This window comes from Amblyomma maculatum, chromosome 1 (assembly GCF_055883805.1).
Source record: "Amblyomma maculatum isolate TAMU_Amacu chromosome 1, ASM5588380v1, whole genome shotgun sequence".
In the NCBI taxonomy this organism is placed as follows: domain Eukaryota; kingdom Metazoa; phylum Arthropoda; class Arachnida; order Ixodida; family Ixodidae; genus Amblyomma; species Amblyomma maculatum.
The window spans coordinates 161118001-161126649 of NC_139344.1; positions in this window are offsets into that span (position 1 = coordinate 161118001).

An 8649-nucleotide genomic window follows, 5' to 3' on the forward strand; every position below is an offset into this window, starting at 1 on the left:
CATCGTATATAGCTTTACAAAAATGGTACGAACTTTTGGTATTGTAAGCAGATATGCACCAATGTCTAAGCACGATGACAAGATCGTCAAAAGTTTTCATGAAGATGTCGAATCGCCGATAAGCCAGACAAAGTTGAATTATACTGTTTGGTGAGAATGGGGTGGAAACGATCGAAATGCAGTTGCTGCTCCATATATGTCCGGGCTATTTTTCTTGTTTCTATATTTCAGTTATGCATCCCTAGCACTCGCATTCGCCGCTTCCATATGCGCACGCGAGCCAGTCTTTATGAGAGAGCTAGACAGAGGGAAGCCATCCCTGCTCGTAGTTAAGCGACGACAGGCTTAAGCTTGTATATCTGTCCCTTGAGTACCATTCAGCGCGTGCGAGGCCGGCGCAAAGAGGGAAATTTTCGGAACTTAGGGCGACGAGGAAAGCAGCACGGCGCAATTCGTATAAGGGACAGGCTGGCGCTCGTGCGTATACTTTACTAGCAGTGGCCGGCGTTGCTGAAAAGACGGCAATCTGTCAAAGCTGCGACTACCGGGGATCGGCGCTTCCGCCGCCTTTTCCTGTTGCGTGCAGCAAGAGCGAGGAAGGGAGGAAGCCGGCGCAGTCGGAACCGCGACCGGTAGGGCTGACCGAGTCAGCTGTATAGCCAGCTACGATGTGCGCATACGCATATACGCGCTCGCTTCCACGACTCGGCCCCGGCAACTAGTCTTTCCCGAAGAGCTTTGGAATAAGGCGCCTAGCAAGGGAACCGAAATTGCTGAAATCACGAGGACTGTGGGTGCCGGGAGGAATTAATTGGTTCTTTTGCCCCAGCTTCCTCAGCAGGTGCGCGTTTATGCAGGTCAGCTTCGCCGCCCGTGCAAGAAATTAGGCGGAGAGAAATTGCATGGTAGCACGTCAAGCAAAGGCTCCAGTTTTCATCTTTAGTTGCCGTTGCCCAGGCCCTTATTTAGCTTTTTTGTCTTCCTTTTGCATCGCTATCGAAGATGTGCAGCCGGAGGCGGAGAGCCAGAGCCGTATGAGAAGCCTGATCGCGCTCTGATTCTATATGGGTTGCATATTCACTTTTCTGCGACCTATCGTCGTAAACGGCAAAAAGCTCATTAAGACTTCCGGTTTCTAATTTGCTAGATTAGTGACGCTGTAAGCTCGTTGTCTCTGCCCTGTGCGCATTTAGTGCATTTCTTCTGCTCGCTTCTGGTCATCCGCTTCATCATCATCATCATCCTTTATTAACCCTTAAAGGTCCCGTTCGGGACATTACATAAGGGGGGGGGGGGTAGTACAGGGTTGTTCAGCAGTTATACATGATCATAAATATAAAAGTAATATAGAAGTGTAGAAAAAGTTTCATCGTAAGTTTCTTGAAGCTTTGTGGATAACTTTCGCGCACTAAGGAGACCTCCGGGCGGCTAAAGCTAGTTCCTCTCAGACTGCACCCTTCTCATTCCGGCACAATATAGTTTTGTAGTAGGTTTTTTATTTTTGTGTTAAATAGGTAAATCCTCGCGACAGAAATTAGGTGCTCTTTGGAAGTGGGGGAGGGGGACCGCTTTCCTCTTCCTCCTAGAGGCTAGTGGTCCGGAGATCGGTTCTGCGAAGGAGCGACCAGGTCCTTCCTTTTTGAAGTAGCTCAGGAAAGCTCGCCACAGTCACAGTGAGTCCATGAGTCCGATGTACAATGGCGGATTGATCCACTCCTACAAGGCGCCAGGTCGATGCTCACCCACGGTGTGAAGTGTTCTTTCCCGGATCGTGTCCAAAGCTGAACAAGTCCACAAGAGGTGTTCAGTCGTGCCTTTGGCCGTTCATGCCGGGCACGTAAGTCTCGGTTATTAGTGCGGGTTTATAAGGTGTACCCTTGCTGGCGACAGAAGATAACCAGTCTGAGCCCGGTGAAGGAGGACCGCCTGTATCTTATGAAGTGTGCTGAGTGGGAGGCGATATAGTCTCTCCGGGTTGGCTAAATGCTGGAGAACGTTCCGGCGATAGCAATGTGCATGATGACGTCTCAGCCCTGCTCATAAGGGGCGAAGCTGGGTGTATATAAAAGTGGTAGGAGCCCAGGATGCCGAAATAACAGTGGTTCCAGGCAAAGGCGCGCAGTTAGCTGCTACGCACGTGGTCTGGTGTCCTTTGTCATTTCCAGTGATGCCTTCATGTGCAGGAATCCGTTTTAATTTGGGTGTAGCCCTCCTCTCGCAGGCGATGGACTTCTGCTCGTGTAGTCTTCAGAACGGCATGGCCTGCTTTCCACTGCGTGGCAGGCGGGGTAAGCTGCTTGTGAGTAAATAAGCGTATATGCTTACACTTGCATCTACTTAGTGGATGCGAAGAACCGGATCCTGTCTTTATACTATGCGGGTGATGGCAAGGTGTACTTCTGTGGGCTTCAGATAAGTTATTGCCTCTTATTTGGAATCACGACAAGCTATGCTAGAGCTGGATGGCCCCTTCCTGGGCTAGCTTGCATGACATTGTCGTGTGGCTTTTAGCAGCCGCTGTGGATTAGCGGAACGCATGTTTTGGTACTGATACACCATCTACTAAATCAATAAGTTCTCATGGTGATGAGGGTGATGAGAGCGGCTCCAGATTTTCAACATTTTGACATAATGTTCGCAGCTGTGGTTAGGGAGAGACGGGCACACGGCATGGGTTTGCGATTGCGGCCCTGCCACATCCTGCAGAGCATTGATTTTGCAGCACGAATGCAGGTCACTTACAGGGAAGTACTGCCGGATACAAGTAAGCAGGCGCATCATGCTGCGGTTGATGAACTCAACTTTAAGCGTTGAGTGGCGCATACGGATAATAATAATAATAATAATAATAATAATAATAATAATAATAATAATAAGAATAATAATAATAATAATAAGAATAATAATAATGATAATAATAATAATAATAATAATAATAATAATAATAATAATAATAATAATAATAATAATAATAATAATAATAATAATAATAATAATAATAATAATAATAATAATAATAATAATGATAATAATAATAATAATCAATCGATCAATCTTTATTTAATGTGCGCAGGAACAACCATGTGGTCTTCGTGCTGCAGCACAAATAAAAAAAAAAGAAATAAAAATGAAAAAGCACAAACATGTTTACACACACAGAGAGAACACAAAAAAAGAAATAAATAATACATGAAATGAAACTGAGACGAAAAGTATCACGGAAAGTTATCAATAAATGAGTAGCATCACTTATATGCACAGTGAGAGAATTTTTGAGCACGTCAGGAACGAAAAAAAAAAGAACTGTAGATAGAAGAGAAAAAAAGAACAACAACAAATAACTGACATTGATTATAGTAATATAGAAATATACATAAAATAAACAACCATTCCAGGCGCAACAAGTGCATGGTACTTAAAACACAGGCTAGAAATACAGAATAATACAATAAAGAAGTAAAATTGAACAAGGGACAGTAAGATTCGAATATAAAGTTTAAAGTTGAAATATAAGAAACGGATAAAAAGTAGTTCAAGATACAGACAGAATTGAACAGGAGAAAAAGCAAAAAGTGAAGTAAATACAATATTAAGGCTAGAAAGTGGGAGTTATATGTGATAAAGTACTATTTAGAATACAACGCTACGAACATCCAATGTAAATGAACAGAGCGAGTTTTGGAAGATGTCAAGGTGAGGACAAAAAGAGTTAAATAACCACTGCATCCTGTCCAGAGGGGAGTGGGAATGAAGAGGAGAAACCTGAAATGGTCTGAATTCCCTCATGCTCTTTCGCGGAACGCGCAGTAGGATGTACTCTAAGAGCTGAAGGCACATAGTGTGGCCTCAGCTTAATTATTATTATTATTATTATTATTATTATTATTATTATTATTATTATTATTATTATTATTATTATTATTATTATTATTATTATTATTATTATTATTATTATTATTATTATTATTATTATTATTATTAATGATTCTTAATAATATTAATAACAATAGATGCACAGGAAGGCAAAGCCGCAGTATCTATCACACCTGACCCCCGCAGTAAGGGAAGGGAGGAGGGTGGAAGTGAAATTGGATAGAGAGAAAGAGGAGCCGTAGTGCAGGGCTACGGAGTACTTTCTACCACTTGGGGAGCTTTAACTTGCATTGACATCGCACAGCACACGGACGCCTCATTGCAGGATTATTGACGTTATGAGGGATAGGGCTATTGACGGTGCCCCATTCCTTTGATTCGCCAGCCACACGCCGAGATTCAGCACATAAGGTGTAAGGATTTGTGGCAACTGAGCATTGTACTACGAAGCTGGCTTTTGGCTGAACCATTCTCAATTCGCATGCCGAGTGTGCGGATTGTTTGTTTCCGGCGAAAGACTGAGTCCCCTAAACGAAAGGCGGTTAAGTTGTGTCCGGCCTCGTCGTGCAAGCGCGGTACATTAATGATTGCTGGATACACGACGTTTTCTAGTGAGGCTGCATGCGGCACTCGTCGGCCTGTGGAGCTAGTTCTTCCCCCACGGGAGACCCCGGGTTGGTTCACAGCGTTATATCGTCCGCATACTTGGCGCAATTAAGACCGGGTATCAACGTTAAAATTTGTGGAAGGTCTAACATAGCCAAGTTAAAAATAGAGGGAGGTATGATCCGGCGAAATGCGATTTCATTACGTTGCCATGCAACCGGAGTATTCCCAACCACCACTGAGAATACTCTGTCCGCAAGAAAGGTCTTCACGAAAGTTAAAAATAGAGGGAGGTATGACAACTCATTAGTGAAAGGTGATTTTGTTACGTTACCATGCAACCTGAGTATTCCCAACCACCACCGAGAATGCTCTGTCCGCAAGAAAGGTCTTCACGAAAATTAAAAATAGAGGGAGGTATGACCACTCATTAGTGAAAGGTGATATTGTTACGTTACCATGCAGCCTGAGTATTCCCAACCACCACTGAGAGCGCTCTGTCCGCAAGAAAGCTCTTCACGAAAATTAAAAATAGAGGGAGGTATGACCGCACCCTAGTGAAAGGCAATTTCGTTACGTTACCATGCAACCTGAGTATTCCCAACCACCACTGAGAATGCTCTGTCCCCAAGAAAGGTCTTCACGAAGGTTAAAAATAGAAGGGGGTATGACCGCTCCCTAGTGAAAGGCCATTTCGTTACGTTACCATGCAACCTGAGTATTCCCAACCACCACTGAGAATGCTCTGTCCCCAAGAAAGGTCTTCACGAAGGTTAAAAATAGAAGGGGGTATGACCGCTCCCTAGTGAAAGGCCATTTCGTTACGTTACCATGCAACCTGAGTATTCCCAACCACCACTGAGAATGCTCTGTCCCCAAGAAAGGTCTTCACGAAGGTTAAAAATAGAAGGGGGTATGACCGCTCCCTAGTGAAAGGCCATTTCGTTACGTTACCATGCAACCTGAGTATTCCCAACCACCACTGAGAATGCTCTGTCCGCAAGAAAGGTCTTCACGAAAGTTAAAAATAGAGGGGGGCATGACCGCTCCCTAGTGAAAGGCGATTTTGTTACGTTACCATGCAACCTGAGTATTCCCAACCACCACTGAGATAGCTCTGTCCGCAAGAAAGGTCTTCACGACAGTTAAAAATAGAGGGGGGCATGACCGCTCCCTAGTGAAAGGCCATTTCGTTACGTTACCATGCAACCTGAGTATTCCCAACCACCACTGAGAATGTTCTGTCCGCAAGAAAGGTTTTCACAAAAGTTAGAAATAGAGGGGGATATGACCGCTCCCTAGTGAAAGGCGATTTCGTTACGTTACCATGCAACCTCAGTATTCCCAACCACCACTGAGAATGTTCTGTCCGCAAGAAAGGTTTTCACAAAAGTTAAAAATAGAGGGGGGTATGACCGCTCCCTAGGGAAAGGCGATTTCGTTACGTTACCATGCAACCTGAGTATTCCCAACCACCACTGAGAATGCTCTGTCCGCAAGAAAGGTCTTCACGAAGGTTAAAAATGGAGGGGGGTATGACCGCACCCTAGTGAAAGGCAATTTCGTTACGTTACCATGCAACCTGAGTATTCCCAACCACCACTGAGAATGCTCTGTCCGCAAGAAAGGTCTTCACGAAGGTTAAAAATAGAAGGGGGTATGACCGCTCCCTAATGAAAGGCCATTTCGTTACGTTACCATGCAACCTGAGTATTCCCAACCACCACTGAGAATGCTCTGTCCGCAAGAAAGGTGTTCAGGAAAGTTAAAAATAGAGGGGGGCATGACCGCTCCCTAGTGAAAGGCCATTTCGTTACGTTACCATGCAACCTCAGTATTCCCAACCACCACTGAGAATGTTCTGTCCGCAAGAAAGGTTTTCACAAAAGTTAGAAATAGAGGGGGGTATGACCGCTCCCTAGTGAAAGGCGATTTCGTTACGTCACCACGCAACCTCAGTATTCCCAACCACCACTGAGAATGTTCTGTCCGCAAGAAAGGTTTTCACAAAAGTTAAAAATAGAGGGGGGTATGACCGCTCCCTAGTGAAAGGCGATTTCGTTACGTTACCATGCAACCTGAGTATTCCCAACCACCACTGAGAATGCTCTGTCCGCAAGAAAGGTCTTCACGAAGGTTAAAAATAGAGGGGGGTATGACCGCTCCCTAGTGAAAGGCGATTTCGTTACGTTGCCATGCAACTTGATTATTCCCAACCACCACTGAGAATGCTCTGTCCGCAAGAAAGGTCTTCACGAAAGTTAAAAATAGAGGGAGGTATGACCGCTCCCTAGTGAAAGGTGATTTCGTTACGTTGCCATGCAACTTGAGTATTCCCAACCACCACTGAGAATGCTCTGTCCGCAAGATAGGTCTTCACGAAAGTTAAAAATAGAGGGGGGTATGACCGCTCCCTAGTGAAAGGCCATTTCGTTACGTTACCATGCAACCTGAGTATTCCCAACTACCACTGAGAATGCTCTGTCCGCAAGAAAGGTCTTCACAACAGTTAAAAATAGAGGGGGGCATGACCGCTCCCTAGTGAAAGGCCATTTCGTTACGTTACCATGCAACCTGAGTATTCCCAACCACCACTGAGAATGCTCTGTCCGCAAGAAAGGTCTTCACAAAAGTTAAAAATAGAGGGGGGTATGACCGCTCCCTAGTGAAAGGCGATTTCGTTACGTTACCATGCAACCTGAGTATTCCCAACCACCACTGAGAATGCTCTGTCCGCAAGAAAGGTCTTCACGAAGGTTAAAAATAGAGGGGGGTATGACCGCTCCCTAGTGAAAGGCGATTTCGTTACGTTGCCATGCAACTTGATTATTCCCAACCACCACTGAGAATGCTCTGTCCGTAAGAAAGGTCTTCACGAAAGTTAAAAATAGAGGGGGGTATGACCGCTCCCTAGTGAAAGGCCATTTCGTTACGTTACCATGCAACCTGAGTATTCCCAACTACCACTGAGAATGCTCTGTCCGCAAGAAAGGTCTTCACGACAGTTAAAAATAGAGGGGGGCATGACCGCTCCCTAGTGAAAGGCCATTTCGTTACGTTACCATGCAACCTCAGCATTCCCAACCACCACTGAGAATGTTCTGTCCGCAAGAAAGGTTTTCACAAAAGTTAGAAATAGAGGGGGGTATGACCGCTCCCTAGTGAAAGGCGATTTCGTTACGTTACCATGCAACCTCAGTATTCCCAACCACCACTGAGAATGTTCTGTCCGCAAGAAAGGTTTTCACAAAAGTTAAAAATAGAGGGGGGTATGACCGCTCCCTAGTGAAAGGCGATTTCGTTACGTTACCATGCAACCTGAGTATTCCCAACCACCACTGAGAATGCTCTGTCCGCAAGAAAGGTCTTCACGAAGGTTAAATATAGAGGGGGGTATGACCGCTCCCTAGTGAAAGGTGATTTCGTTACGTTGCCATGCAACTTGAGTATTCCCAACCACCACTGAGAATGCTCTGTCCGCAAGAAAGGTCTTCACGAAAGTTAAAAATAGAGGGGGGTATGACCGCTCCCTAGTGAAAGGCGATTTCGTTACGTTACCATGCAACGTGAGTATTCCCAACCACCACTGAGAATGCTCTGTCCGCAAGAAAGGTCTTCACGAAGGTTAAAAATAGAGGGGGGTATGACCGCTCCCTAGTGAAAGGCGATTTCGTTACGTTGCCATGCAACTTGATTATTCCCAAACACCACTGAGAATGCTCTGTCCGCAAGAAAGGTCTTCACGAAAGTTAAAAATAGAGGGAGGATTGACCGCTCCCTAGTGAAAGGCGATTTCGTTACGTTGCCATCCAACTTGATTATTCCCAACCACCACTGAGAATGATCTGTCCGCAAGAAAGGTCTTCACGAAAGTTAAAAATAGAGGGAGGTATGACCGCTCCCTAGTGAAAGGTGATTTCGTTACGTTACCATGCAATCTGAGTATTCCCAACCACCACTGAGAATGCTCTGTCCGCAAGAAAGGTCTTCACGAAAGTTAAAAATAGAGGGAGGTGTGACCACTCCCTAGTGAAAGGTGATTTCGTTACGTTGCCATGCAAATTGAGTATTCCCAACCACCACTGAAAATGCTCTGTCCGCAAGAAAGGTCTTCACGAAAGTTAAAAATAGAGGGAGGTGTGACCGCTCCCTAGTGAAAGGTGATTTCGT